The following is a 14,342-nucleotide window of genomic DNA, read 5'->3' on the forward strand; positions in this document are numbered from 1 at the left end:
AAGAAAAAACACAAATGAGAAATGATATTCCGAGCGAAGTGCCATGTAGAATCTTATTAGAGACTAATGGATTGAAATAGACGTCCCATGAACGACGTTTATTACCAGAAGCATCCATCGGATTTGATTTAAAGTGCATTTGATTGATCTTTCCTTTCAAAGGAATTTCCATCTTAATGGCAACATCTTTCGCATAAAATAGCAAGAAGAAAGATATCTCTTAGCAAACGTTTAAATAGAATGCTATTCAAGTTGAAATATTATTAATATTAATTACAGTAATTTCTTATCATTCGAAATAGATTAAATTATTTTCTCTTACTTTTATCAAAAAAATTTATTTGAAGTAATAAAAATTGTATTTATTATCAAATTAGATCTTGTGAATTTGATTCTTATTACAAAAAGGGTAATTTAAATAGTAAGAATTATTTTACTTGAAGAAGCTAGGAAAACATTTTAATATTTAATTATATATATATATTCTTTTCTTCTAATTATATATATATATATATATATATATATACATATTATTTTTTAAACAAATTACTTTTATTTATTTTTCCACAAATCCACCTGTTACATTTTAGCGTTTCTTATTTCAGTTTACGAGTTCTAAAATCCCGTCACTGTGCCGGTTAATTTGATCAATTCTTGACAGCAAGAAACAATACGTCATCACTTCCAACAATGAAAAGTTTCTCACCCAAGAACTGATCGAAAATTTTTCATCCACAGTTAGCAGAACGTGATACAATAAAATTCATTGTAATGACGCAGAAGTACGTATTAAAGTAAGTGATTTTCGGAGCATCAAGATAACAGGATTTGGAAGACAGATCAACTTTAAACTGGAAAAAGAAAATGACCTCTGTTGCAATTATGCGCAAACGATCTTTATTGCTTGGGTTACTCGTAATAACAAAGACAAACTTTAATTATTGTAGGAAAATAAAAAAACATCAATTAAAATTTTAACGAACAACTGTATCGTTTTATTTTAATGAATCTTGCAAGTGAATATCCGTTGGGTTTGTATCCAGTAAAATTTAATGCCAATTTTATCTACGGTGAGCTTTTAATACCTCTGGCTTAACGAATTATTTCCTATCATCAGTTATGATGAGAACTATGAAATAGTTATATGATATTGTATGTACATCTTTATGGCATAATAATAAAGATTTTGTAACATTACGCGTTGTTATATTATTGAATTTTATGAAAACTATGAGCTGATAATATTAAGCTGGAAGATGAGAAGCATAATAAGCGATCTAAAAAATTTTAGGTTAAATTTAGTTTGATTAAATGTTATTAAAATTTTTAATAAAGAAAAATCTCTTATAAATAAATCTTTAAATTCCTACAAAATTTCTGTATTAAGTTAATTCGTATTATATGGAACAAAAATCTAATACAAACAAACAGGATTAAAGTTTTGCAAAAATTGGAAAAACAATACTTATTACTACAAATTTTTGTAGTTAAAAAAAATCTTTTTATTAAAACAATAAATAATTAATCAAACAAGTACAGTGATTATCAAAAGTTTGAAAACAGATAGTAGAAATGTAATTTTATTGAGAAATATCAAAATTATCATAGTTATTTGTTTCATGTAAAGTAATACAATAATATTGAGTGTTAAAGCCACTTGGGAATGAACCATATAATAACTGGCGTTATACTATTCCTGTTTTAGCTATAATAACTTCTCAACAAAGTTTGATGACTGCTGCATTCTAGCTATTACTAATTTATCTAATAAAGTTTCGGCTTGAATTTTTTTTCTATGAACCCTGTAGGTGTCATTAACGGACCATCACGGTTAGTAAGATGTTCTGTTCGTGCAACTCTATCAAGCTCTTCCCATAATAATTCAATCAGAGATAAATCCGGAGATTGATTCATTAGTTCATTTTTGAAAGTACTGTAACTGTTGATTTCTGAAAAGTACAATTTTTAAAAATCGTTTTTAATTTTTGTTTATTGTAAAAAACGTATAGGTATGTCTTATTTGTAAATATTCTTAGCATTTTTTCGAATTATGTACCTTAGAAAAACGTTGAAAAATATGAAATTTGTTTCTTTTGGGAGGTTTTCTGAGACTTTTGTATTTCATGAACGATAGGATTTTGATTAACCAGCGTGATCAGAAGACAAAAAACGAAATAAATCAAGGTTCAACGGATAGTCGAGATTACAGTTGAATTTTTTAAAACACGTTTCCTGTACGTAGAATACATAGTTCTCTTTTATAATATCATAAATATGTATGTCAAGTTATTGTAAGAGAAACTTAATCTTCAATTTTAGTCAATAATGTATCATTACTCAATTTATAAGAGCGGAAGTAGGTAATAACGGAAGAAGACACTATTAAAATAACTATTCAATAAAAATAGTACCTATATTACTGTATGTATGCTAAAAAGATTTCTCTAACATGAAATCCTCTCGTTGTTTCGGATATGCTGAGATGATAAAAGCAAGGATTAATAAAATAAAATAAAAGACGTGATTGAATCAATAGAAACAGAGATTTTATTGACTTGTTAAGGTAAAACCTTTCAGTATAAAAACCCTTTTTTACTGTGTCTGAATAAAAAGATTGTGAATGTCATAGCATGAGAGTGATAGAGTAGGAATCAAAAACCGAAGTCGTATTCGTGTATTTATTGGCATGACTAGTCTGGAGGTTTATACTGTATTGTAAAAACGACGTGATAATATTATAATATGATTAGAATTTTTTGTTTTATTTAATTTCCAGGAACTTTCCCGCAATTTATCTCGTGAGACATTTGGCGAGTTGTTTTATTAAGTGTTAGAATTAAATATAGAGATACTTATTCACTCAAAAATTCGTCTTCCTAGTATCTACATAGGGTTTTTCTGAAGAAACTAGGAGTGATCCGTTGTGTCCAAAAATGTGTCCTTGTGAACGTTTGGCAAGAGAATAGTACGAACGCGTTAGAAGGGTGCTTATTGCATGACGCGAAGAGTGGGGGGAGGGAGATGAACATTTATCATTTCTAAAAATTCCGGAAGAATTGACGCGAGTTCTTTAAATATACATTAAAGAATGTACGGTCTTTTCCGGCTGTACAATTACAATCAATATACTCTATCAGTTTGGTGCTCAGGTTTTGCTACATCTATTTAATGTTGCACTAACAGCTTTCCATACTACACTACACTGTTCTCAAATTCTGGTAACTCAAACATCGAAATTTAATTGGAAAATTTTAAATGGTGTCATTTCACACCTTCGGTAGAAATAGAATAGTGTTAGTTTTCTAATAAACCAAATTATTTTCTATAAATTGTATAATAAAGATATAATTTATTTTAAATATAAAAATATTATTCTAATATTATTAAATTCTGTATATAAATGTGACGTATCGCACACAGGTTTTAATAAAATCATTTTCGTATAAAATAATATTTACATTTAAATTCTCTTATTACTTTCTTGTATTATATTGAGATTTCCTTAGTTCTCAGGCCATGTTATAGAAGTGTTCTGTTATATAGGGGTTATCTGTATCAGTCTTACCAGATAACAATCCGATGATACCACACCGAGCAGCTTAAGGCTTATACGGGAATACCTATAACAGGAGCCATGATATAGCGACATCGTAAAATCGGGTAGGCATTAAAGTAAACATGTATTAGTTACCAGGATAAGCTAACAGATAGAAATACAGATAAGGGCTTAAAACTAGGGACTTAAGTTGTGCTCTGAAAATAACTCTTTCAAATTTTTATATATCGATTAATGTAAGACTGAAATATTTAAGAGCACTGAAGAAATGTTATAATTATTCTAAATATTACGAATTTATCCCATATTAGCTTCAATTTCAGAACTGATATTATATCAGTTCTATAATGGTTTTGCAATTGATTTGATGTCTGGAAGAAGGGCTTATGTTACATATTGCAAGCTTTGGCAACTTTTAACATTGGTAACAAATAATTTAATATAAGCTATTTTTTCAGGTAACCATTCAGTTGTTATTTTTTGATTTAGTATTGGTTATAATTTTGATCAACAATGGTACGAGCCGACTAGTGGAACAACCATGCGTGAACTACAAGTAGTACAAACTGTCCAGTGAGAAAGTCGTAAACGTATCGAAACTAATATTATATTAAATATAATTTGTTCCATATTGTTTCTATAACTAGTATTATTTTTTATTTCCTTATCAGTTTTGATTCTAGTTTTTTAGGATAATACATCGGTTTTATATCGTTTCTATAACTAATATTTTTTGATTATGTGTCGATTACTGTTTGAATCGACAAGAACCGAAAAATAACAACTATAAAACCAAGATTAAATTAATATTATATATTATATCTAGATATCTATATATTTCTATATATCTATATATTCTAAATCTATATATTTTGTTATATTCCATATTGAAGTGAATTGTAACCGATGCAGAATCGAAAAAATAACAGTCATAGAATCGCTATGTAACTGATATTATATCACTTTTGCAGAACTGAAACTTAAACTGCAACCAATATGAGGAAGAATTGTTCTATTCATCATAGTTATAAAATTTTTTCGCTTTTTATGACTGTCTTAAAAAACGAATACTGATATCGTAACTGTACTCAACCCTATGCTATAGAGTTACATAATATCTATCATTAAAAGAGGTCTGTTACTTTTCTTTAAATCTGACTTTGTTTCGTCAATTATAAATTTGAGATTAATGTTATTTATGACTATGTATTTTATTTGTTGCAAATAAAATTTATAAAGAACAAATTATTAGAAAATTCAGGGTATTTTATATTGGACATTTAATTAAGAGTGAGTAATATTTTAAAGATTCCACATATTTAAAGCAAGCATTGATAGAAACGTACAAAATAAAATTGCGTCAACTAATATTTACCAATACGCATAATATAATAATATGCTTCAAATAACATTCATCAAATAGTCTAAATTTGTTACGTATTTGTATTCGCTGGTCATAAAATCGGTTATACTAATAATTAAACTAACTGTGTCTCAATTTATTCTACTCAGTTACATTTCTGTTAGATAATTCTAGGATTCGTACTTCCAAACTCATATACATTCGACAAACACATATTCTTATTCGCATGCATAACCCTCTAAATACTTTGTTGCACACGTATCATCGATCAAAATGCGTGTATTGTGCCACATTGCTGGATTATTACACAATTGTTTGAGGAAAGAAATAATTAAAACAATATGGTATAACATGTTGTAATCAATTATCATTGGAAAATATATAAATAACTTAATTGTATATTTACAATATATATATATAATTAACTATTTACTAATATTTAATTAACAGTCTAAAAAAAAAATCCTTATTATTCATAACGTTAGCTATACTATGTATTAAGCAAATTGTTTTCATTTTATTATTTTACTCAATAACATTTACATGTATTGAAGATTTGTCTTATCAAACTCATAACACTCGCATTCAAACTCATTGCTCTAATCGTAAATACTGTGCTGCACACGTGTTATCGATTAAAATGCTATATATGTACTATTAACCTAGTTGTTGGATTATCAAACAGGTGTTAGAAGAAATAAAGGATTAACCCTTTTAGTGCTATGGATGCATATATGTATGAGTTTGTCGATAACAAAGTAAAGAATACAATATCAGTTTGCGTATTGATCATTGTTTCGAGTCTTGTCACACTAAAATTTTACTTGAAAATAACTTTCCTGAGTTTATTTAATTTCCGAGACAAACGTTTATAATTTTAGATACGCCTAGTATAATTAATCAACGAAACTTATACTTGCAATAAAATATTCCATCCCCACGAAAAACTTCAGCTAAAAGTATTTATATCGTTAATTTTCTATACAATAAACTTTTTCCAATTAATTAAACTAATTAAAAAGGAAATGTATTTGTATTAATTGGTCGTAATGTTAATTATATTAGTAAACAAATTATTTCTCATTTTATCAATCATCCTATATCGGGGCTAATTTAATTACATTTTTTTGTTTTCAATACGATGTCAATTTGATAATTAATTAGAACTATAATATCAAAACTTTTCTTTTCAATTAAATAATGAAGTGATAAATATAATTTTTCAAATTATTTTATACATATTGCAGTTTTAGTAAAATTGGTTAGTTACAAAATGTAACATAAATTTATTTCTTTAATTTTTTCGAGAATATATAAGCTACAATAAAAAGAAACATTTTTTTCCGAAAAACATCAAATCGAATAATTCTGAATAAATATCAGAAAATATTTCACTTTTTATCTCAATAGTTTACTCGTATGCATTTTGAAAAGACAATAAAGAGAAAAACGTTAATGAAAAACGGGAAACGAATCCGTTAAAATGCATTCAGCAATGAATAATTTTACGATTAATTAATTATCGAAATAAATATCAATCTAAAAACGAAAAACGCAAAGCAATTACGCTTCATTAGTTTTCTTAAATATAATTTAATTATATGGTTAACAACATACATACCTGTAATTAGATAAATTGTAATAATAATACAAAACATAACAACTGTCTTAATAATATAAAGTTAAAATACAATTAAGTTCTAACAATAAATTATTAATATTTATTCGCGTAATAAAAATTAATTTTTTTTACATTTTCTATCTACATGATAATAAAAAACCTGTGAATAATATTTATTTTTGTTATGATAAACATTTTATCGCATTTTGTTATAATAATTTTTTTAATGAGAAGAAATTCTATCTAATGAATCTAAACACAAACAAAATAACACATAATTACACATCTAAGAAAAATACTTATGCAATTATATATCCATAAAAGATTAGACACAAAACTGATCGATGGAATTTAATTGCAATCATTTCAGAATCAACATTAATAGTAAATAATTTTCCTAATACGCGTATTATATAATATATTTATCTAATCCTATTTAATATCATAAATTTTTTGTCTATTATTTATTTATAATTATTTTAAATAATTGTTTTTAATTATCTCTATTTTTTATATATTTAATGCAAATTATCCTTCATATACTACTAGTATTATTAACATATACCATTTGACGCAGTTTGTTTGTATTAATTCAATTTGTTTCAAGTGATATTAAAATGCAGAGCAAATATAGTATATGCTTGCTATTTATGTATACAGGGTGTCTGAGGTTTATTGGTATAAACGCTGTGAATGTATTCTACGTTAAAAAATAAGAGAAAAAAATGTTTTTTAAACATGGGTCATTTAAAGCTTTATTCAAAAGTTATAACATAAATTGTATAACTGTCTAAATGTGCTGATTAAAGATGATGTTTAGCGGTTCCGCGTACTGTGTTCACTATCTTGGAATGATTAAACGTATATTCTTCTCTGAACAATAGCTTAGCCGCCTAGAATCACCTAATCTCATTGGACTAGATTTTTATTTGTAAAGGAAACTAAAACAAAAAATTTATACAACTGAAATGACTACATTTGATATTAAGGTAATATATAGTAAATATTACTCTACAAAAAGAATCAATAGTAGTGTGCGAAAGCATTAACTAAAAGAATAATTTTCTGAAACCTGATTTTTTTCATTAAAAAATTTATTTGTCGAGTAATAAATTAAAATAGCATCACTGTTGGTTAATGACTTTTAGCTGAACATAAACGACATTAACATCCTTTAGTGTCCTAATTTTCATACTCTTGAAATTTCCTACCAACTGTCATTACAATTTTTCTAATTTTTCTAGATCCTGTACTAGGTATTCGTGAATGCTGAGTGTACAGTTGTAGTGCTTGCTAGTATAGGTTTCCTAGTACTTTTCAACATTTCTAGTACTGCACTTCATCTACGCATCCACGAAAATTGGAAACGAAAAAATTAGCTATCTTGTCACCGACAAAAAACTTTTTCTTTTTCATCAGCTATATTACTATATAACGTTATATATAACGATGCATATTTATATGTATATAATATATATCAATCACTTTGATATCACACACACATATGAAACTGTATCGAAATTTCGTATTTTTATTAAACATTTTCTTCTCATTTATTTCAACTCTGTTCGTTTTGGGTGAACGTGCTCGCGTTCGTTCAGTGAAAAGGAAAAAGAGAGAGAGAGAGAGAGAGAAGGGAAAAGGCCTTGACAAGTGACCTAGTTAAAGTAGGGTGGAAAAGGGTGGCTCATGACCCGGTGTTACTGGTTCCTCGCCCGATATGACCTGGATTCACCTGGTCTTTACACTCTATCTCTCCCTCCCCTAACTTTCGTTTAACCGCTCTACTATTTTCTATCATTTCATTCCGTGCTTACTTGTTCCCTGTATTTCCAGATAGATGTCGTAACCTAATAAGCTCTCATTCCTGGTAAAATATGTCAAGCATATAGCATGATACGTTGTTTCTGTTATAACTCTCTATCTACTTTACGGCTTATCTTCTATGTATTTATGATTCGTCAAAGACATCGAATAAGGTGCAAAAAAAAATATTGAAAGATTCTATTGAAATTTTAATTTGATAGGACAAACTCTTAAAGAAGTACAGTCATACTTCGTTAATCATACGGAATAGGAATAACATTTTACCGATTTTTATGACCTTGAAATATGTTGTCGAAGTCAAGATCTTAAATATTTTTTTCTCACACATATGAATTCCCGTTCGGTCTTATAAAATTATCATTTCTCAATGACGAAAATACTTGTCAATCACGCTAACTGGCTAAGTGCATATAAATCTAGTTTAATTAATATGAGAATATTATTAATACTTTTTATTTAATTATAAAATTAAAATCACTAGAATAAATGTAATTGGAAATAAATTACTCAAGATTAATAAACTAAGCTTATTATAAGAACTTATTTATAAGAATGTATGTCTTCGAAATATGTAAAAGACTCTGAATAATAACGATCGGAAAGTAATATTAAATATAATTTTTTTTTAATTTTTATATAACATGTATATTTCCAAAAAAGCGTTATAAAATTTCAATTGCTGACGAAGTCCCAATGAAAGGGACGAAACGTTAAATAAGATCGAAATAATGTTCGAAAAGATTTTTAACCCATCCAACTTTCTTACTACACTTAGTTTAATAATTTTATTTTTTGGACAAGTTAATAACTAATTAATTCGAGATTATGTTAAAATCTTCGATAAAACGATTTGATAACAGTTTGGAACTATGTATATTAGAGGATATATTTGAGGTGAAATGATTTAAGAGTGAAACCAGATTTGTCTAGACCGCTTTTGAGAAAGAGGAAGGATTTCTTGATATTCTGATCAAATTCAGTACTCATATTAAATGTGTACTCGTGATGCTCGAGTATTCGTGAACAGTAGAAGTAGTTCGATGTCACTTTTGATAATCGCTTTCAGAACTATAGTGGTTCAAAAGTTCGGAGCTTACCAGCCATTTCTCTACTGTTACTATAGTTGAAATTTCGAAAGCTCAAAACTTGAACTTAGCTCGTCACACATACATATATATATATATAAAACTTCATGTAAAATAATAGAATATCTACTACGCTTCTCTACAAGCCGGTTGTTAAAGTTTACATATATTTTCCTTTCATTTCTACGAGTAACGTCTAAAAAAGGAAATAATTTTGATAATGCAAAATAAATTAGTAGGCTATATAATCATTGAAACAGAAACTTTATTTACAGCGAGTGTAGAAAATATTTTTACACTAATTAATTTTATACAAGGTCCTGTAAAATTGTTAATATTTAATAAACGAGGAATATTTACATATTCTCCAAAATTTCTAGAATAAATATGACGCGAAAAATAATAATTTTTTGGTAAAATTTACAAAATTCATAACCAAAAAATAATAAATAAGCGGAAATATTGATGCAATCAGTAATCGTACATCTCGTAATCTTTCCAAAATTCATAAAAGAAAACTATTTAACGTAGTTTAACAAATAATTTAATACTAAAAAGTAAAAAATAACAGAAGTTTATTAAAATTAAAGAAAATTAAAACTACTGAAAGTACAAAATATTAAATGCGAGCAATGCCGATAACGTTTCCAAACACACTGAAGATATTAATCACGCTTATGAAATAATAATGTAGTGTGTTTATCAACTGTATTATTGCCGTGAGCGATAAACTTTTTTGTGAACAATTTAAAATCGAATTTACGAATATTTATTGTCTGTATATTTACGTTGCGTTTTCTTTTTTTGTTAATTTTGCTCATTGTACAAGTAATTTATTTTCATTTTTCAACGTATTTATTCTAGAAATTTTAAGGAATGTCTATATTCAATGTTTATAAAAAACTAATTAATAAACAACAATTTCACAGAGCTTCGTTTAAAATTTATTGACGTATGAATATTTTCTACTACCACTGCATATATTATTGGATTAAAGTATCCTTTATTCAAATCGTAATTAATGTGTGACTCCGCGTTTCATTTTTCCACTGTTTTCTGATCCTTCGTTTATTAAAAATTTCCTTGAAAAAAATAAATTTGATAATAATTGAATTTCTTAACTAAACTTAAAGTAATTTTAATGAAATAAAAAATTTGGTACACACTCATTTCATCACCATCCCGTCAATCTACAATTATTGCATACTATTCTAAATAATTATCAAAATAATCTATTAACGATAGATAACGTGGAAAAATATAAAAGTAACGTTTAGAACTAAAATAAATGTTATTCGTTGTTGGTGTTAGTATTGTTACCTAAAAAATTAACCTGTTACTTTTAATTTACAATACGTTTCATTTTTAAATACTAGTGATGTTTCGTTTGGTGCGTTTCACATAAAATTAATGTATAAAATAAATTTTCTAATAATTTGTAAAAAATTTGCATAAGTTGTTGAATTATTTATTGAATATGTTACGTCCTAGATCGTTTTCTTTTCTTTTTACCTGCTACACTCGATATTTTCCTCATCGAAGGCAATGGTCAGGTAACTCAATATAGGTTTATTACTTAATCTAAGGGACTGGATGATAAACATTTTCCAGCTCGCGCTTCACCGTTCGCAAAGAAAAGGTTCACATAACCTTAAATAAACATCCTGGAGAATTCGTCTTTGCTATTGTTCTCGAAAATATAAACTATTCGACGAAGGATCAGTTCTCCTATCCATAGGCGCAGACTGATAAAAATTCGTGGATTTGAAAGTCGTCTGAACTTCATCCCCATAAGTTATAGTCAACTCTTTGCTAAGTTCCTAAACCAATAAGCCTTGTAGGCGTCAATGTAACTATCCAATAAGGAACTAAGTTTTATATCCTGCAAACTGATTCGTTATGCAACGAAGTAACTGGTCTGGGAAGTGGGAGCAAGAATAGGTCAATAAAAAAGATTAGGAAGAAAAGCGGGATACTTATAATTTTTCTATTGAATTCTGTACTTCTGTTATAATTAATAAATCTGTATTTTGTTTTAGTTAATAAGTCCGTATTCTGTCCTCATTAATAAGTCTGTACTGTGTTTTAATTAATAAGTCCGTATTCTGCATTCTGTGAAATTAGTGGATCGTTCAATAAGATTGATCGATAACGTAAAAGAATGAATATTGATGATAAACGAATTTGAGAGTTAGTAAAATACAGTTATTATCTGTGACTAGAATTATTTTATTTTTGTTGATCGAAGTAGTGACAGAGGCCTATTCCACCAGTTACAGAAAAAGTTAAGAATCTTACTTTAATTCTTAATCATCCGTCTTCACTGTAATATAATTCCAATCAACTTTCTACTGTAACTACCCTCTTACCCTTCTAGTTAACACATATCCAAATCTTAGCACTCGTCAACACACTCGCAATTCCTTAGACTACTCCCTGATAAAGGTTTTGCAGCTTAACCAAAAATTGACCACACTCTTTATTATGCCACATGACGTAACAGATATACAAAAAAATTCACCTATGTAAACCTGGCATCTGTTTGCTGTGTGTGTGTAAGTAGGCATGCTAGATAAAACAGAACGATGAATGCTTGGATGTGTGCGTATATGTATACAGGGTATCGGTTGTATAGGCGTTATGTAGTGGTCTGAATGTGCGTGCCGGAGGGAAGGAAGAAAATATGATAGGATAAAAAAAACTGAGAAAAATAAAAAAAAAATTTTTAAAATCAACACAAAAGCGGGTTACAAAAAGTAAATAATAAGAAAGAAAGAAATGGGAAAGATTTGTAAAATAATCAAAAATTGAATCGAAATGTTCGTAGCAGGAGCAGTTTTGAATTTCGTTCTTTGATCAAAGCTTCAATAAATCCGTGAGGTCAAATCCAATACGTACGACACGCCCGGTAGCCATAGGAAGTTCCACAGGTATAAAGTTCTCTCATACCCTCTTTCCTCCTTTCCCCTTTATCATCCCCCTTTCTCTCTCTTTCTCTTTCACTCTTACATACACACACGTCTTTCTATTTCCTCGTCGCAAATTAATTTTCATTTTGTGTTGTCGGTATATTAAACATTTTTAATAAATGTCTCACATTTTTTAAATAATCAAATTCTGCAAGGTTCAATCGATGTATTTCATAGAAAAGACTGGTTTCAAGATAAACAATATTTTTCAGAAAAATGTGTAATTAAATTTTACCACCGGTTACTTTCTTTTCCCTTTTTAAAGCCTTTATGAAGATATTTGTTTTTGTTTGTTAATTGTTTGACGTACAGCCACGTGATTTATTTCTTGCTTAATTATCGGAAACGTCTCCCAACGTTTAAATATATCTACCAAATCTATTGTCATTATCAAATACAATAAAGTCTCATCTGAATTAATTGGGGATATCCATTGTTCGGATAAAGGAACTTTCTAATAATGGAGTGACTACTAATTATATAAATATCTTTAACAAAAGCATATACAAGGCAATTCTGAAAAATTGGGAGGGTTTACACCTCTAAACATAGAAAAAAAAGCAAAAAACAATATGGCATTATATGTTTTAATTTATTATCACCTTTTTTTATTTGTGGATGCTCAGATGCATTCGCCAGATACAATTGCATTTTATTTTTTAATGCACCCTAATTGTTTTTCATTTTTTTCATTTAATCGTTCCTTTTTATTAATCTACTTATAAAAGTACTAACCCAAGATTATCAAAATATCGTTACTTTCTTGGACTAATAGTAAGATTCTACATCCTATGGGATTGAACATCCAGTTGTTCACAAACGTGCATTCATTTGTTCATAAGATCGTTTTCGCCAAATTTTTATAATGTTCTATTTGTCTAACTAAATAAAAAGAAAAATATCTAAAAGCACCTAATGTAATAATGGACGCTTCTGATATAAAACATTAAATAATTCGTAAGTTTTGATGATCTTGAATAAATACTTAATAAGAGATATCGACTAGTGAAGAGAAAAATTGGTTAACGTTAAAAATAAAGTGCAATGACATCTGGCAAATACATCGGTGCATCTACATAAAAAATGAAATAATAAGAAGTTGGAACATATTATGCCATATGACTTTTTTCTTTTTTGTTTTTACTTAATAAAGAGCAGTTAATTTGACCCAGTTCCAAGAATCACCATATATAGAGTTGAAGAAAAAGTTTCTTCGTATTTGAATGCAAAAGTAAAGTAGCCTTTCTTTTAATTTTTTTTGCATTTATTTAGTTAATTTTGCATTTAGTTTTTTCAAATTTTTTGAAATTGTTTTGTGATAGATGTTGCGTCATTTATCGATATCATAACTACTAATGCATTGGTCCTGCTCAATTTTATCTATGACTTCATCGACTATTTCAATAATTGATCGTGAAATTGTGAAAATGTAAGCGAAGAACCTTGTTTTTAAAATATTCACACTTGGTCTAGGCCTTGTCACAACAAATTAAGTTACATGACCGTATATGATCATATCATTAAACGATCCTCTCCAAAATTAATTCAAAAATAGCAAATAAAACCACTTAGCCGTATCAAGTCGTAAGGGCAATCGGAACGGAAACTAATACGTATATATATACATAACATTTTGCTAAAGTATAAACTTTATAAGTAATATTGAAAAAAAGAGTGTGTATTTAAGACCACACTACCGAAGTGGAACTTCTCGAACATTGATTGAAAACTTTTATGACGATTGTAATATATATATATATATACGAATAATATATATTATATATAAATATTATTATGAGTGTTATTATTTAGACAAATCAAAAACAAGTCATACATTAATATTGTATATACAGGGTGAGTCACGGAACGTAACATTTCAAAATAACTCGGAAAATATACATTGTATGAAAAAATTTTTCCT

General features: G+C 27.8%; 1 protein-coding gene across 2 annotated transcripts in view; it reads right to left on the reverse strand.

The window, feature by feature from the left end:
- Window positions 1-14,342, reverse strand: part of LOC122523974 — a 94,771-nt gene that overhangs the window by 37,827 nt on the left and 42,602 nt on the right. Inside the window, exon 2 of one of the 2 annotated variants that reach the window (XM_043645976.1) lies at window positions 3,566-3,620. The exons of the other annotated variant lie outside the window; for it this stretch is intronic. The gene's annotated coding sequence lies outside the window, so the exon portion shown is untranslated. The remainder of the gene's footprint in view (window positions 1-3,565; window positions 3,621-14,342) is intronic. 2 annotated transcript variants of the gene reach the window in all.

Source organism: Polistes fuscatus, unplaced genomic scaffold (genome assembly GCF_010416935.1).
Source record: "Polistes fuscatus isolate 324 unplaced genomic scaffold, CU_Pfus_HIC Scaffold7, whole genome shotgun sequence".
Classification (NCBI taxonomy): domain Eukaryota; kingdom Metazoa; phylum Arthropoda; class Insecta; order Hymenoptera; family Vespidae; genus Polistes; species Polistes fuscatus.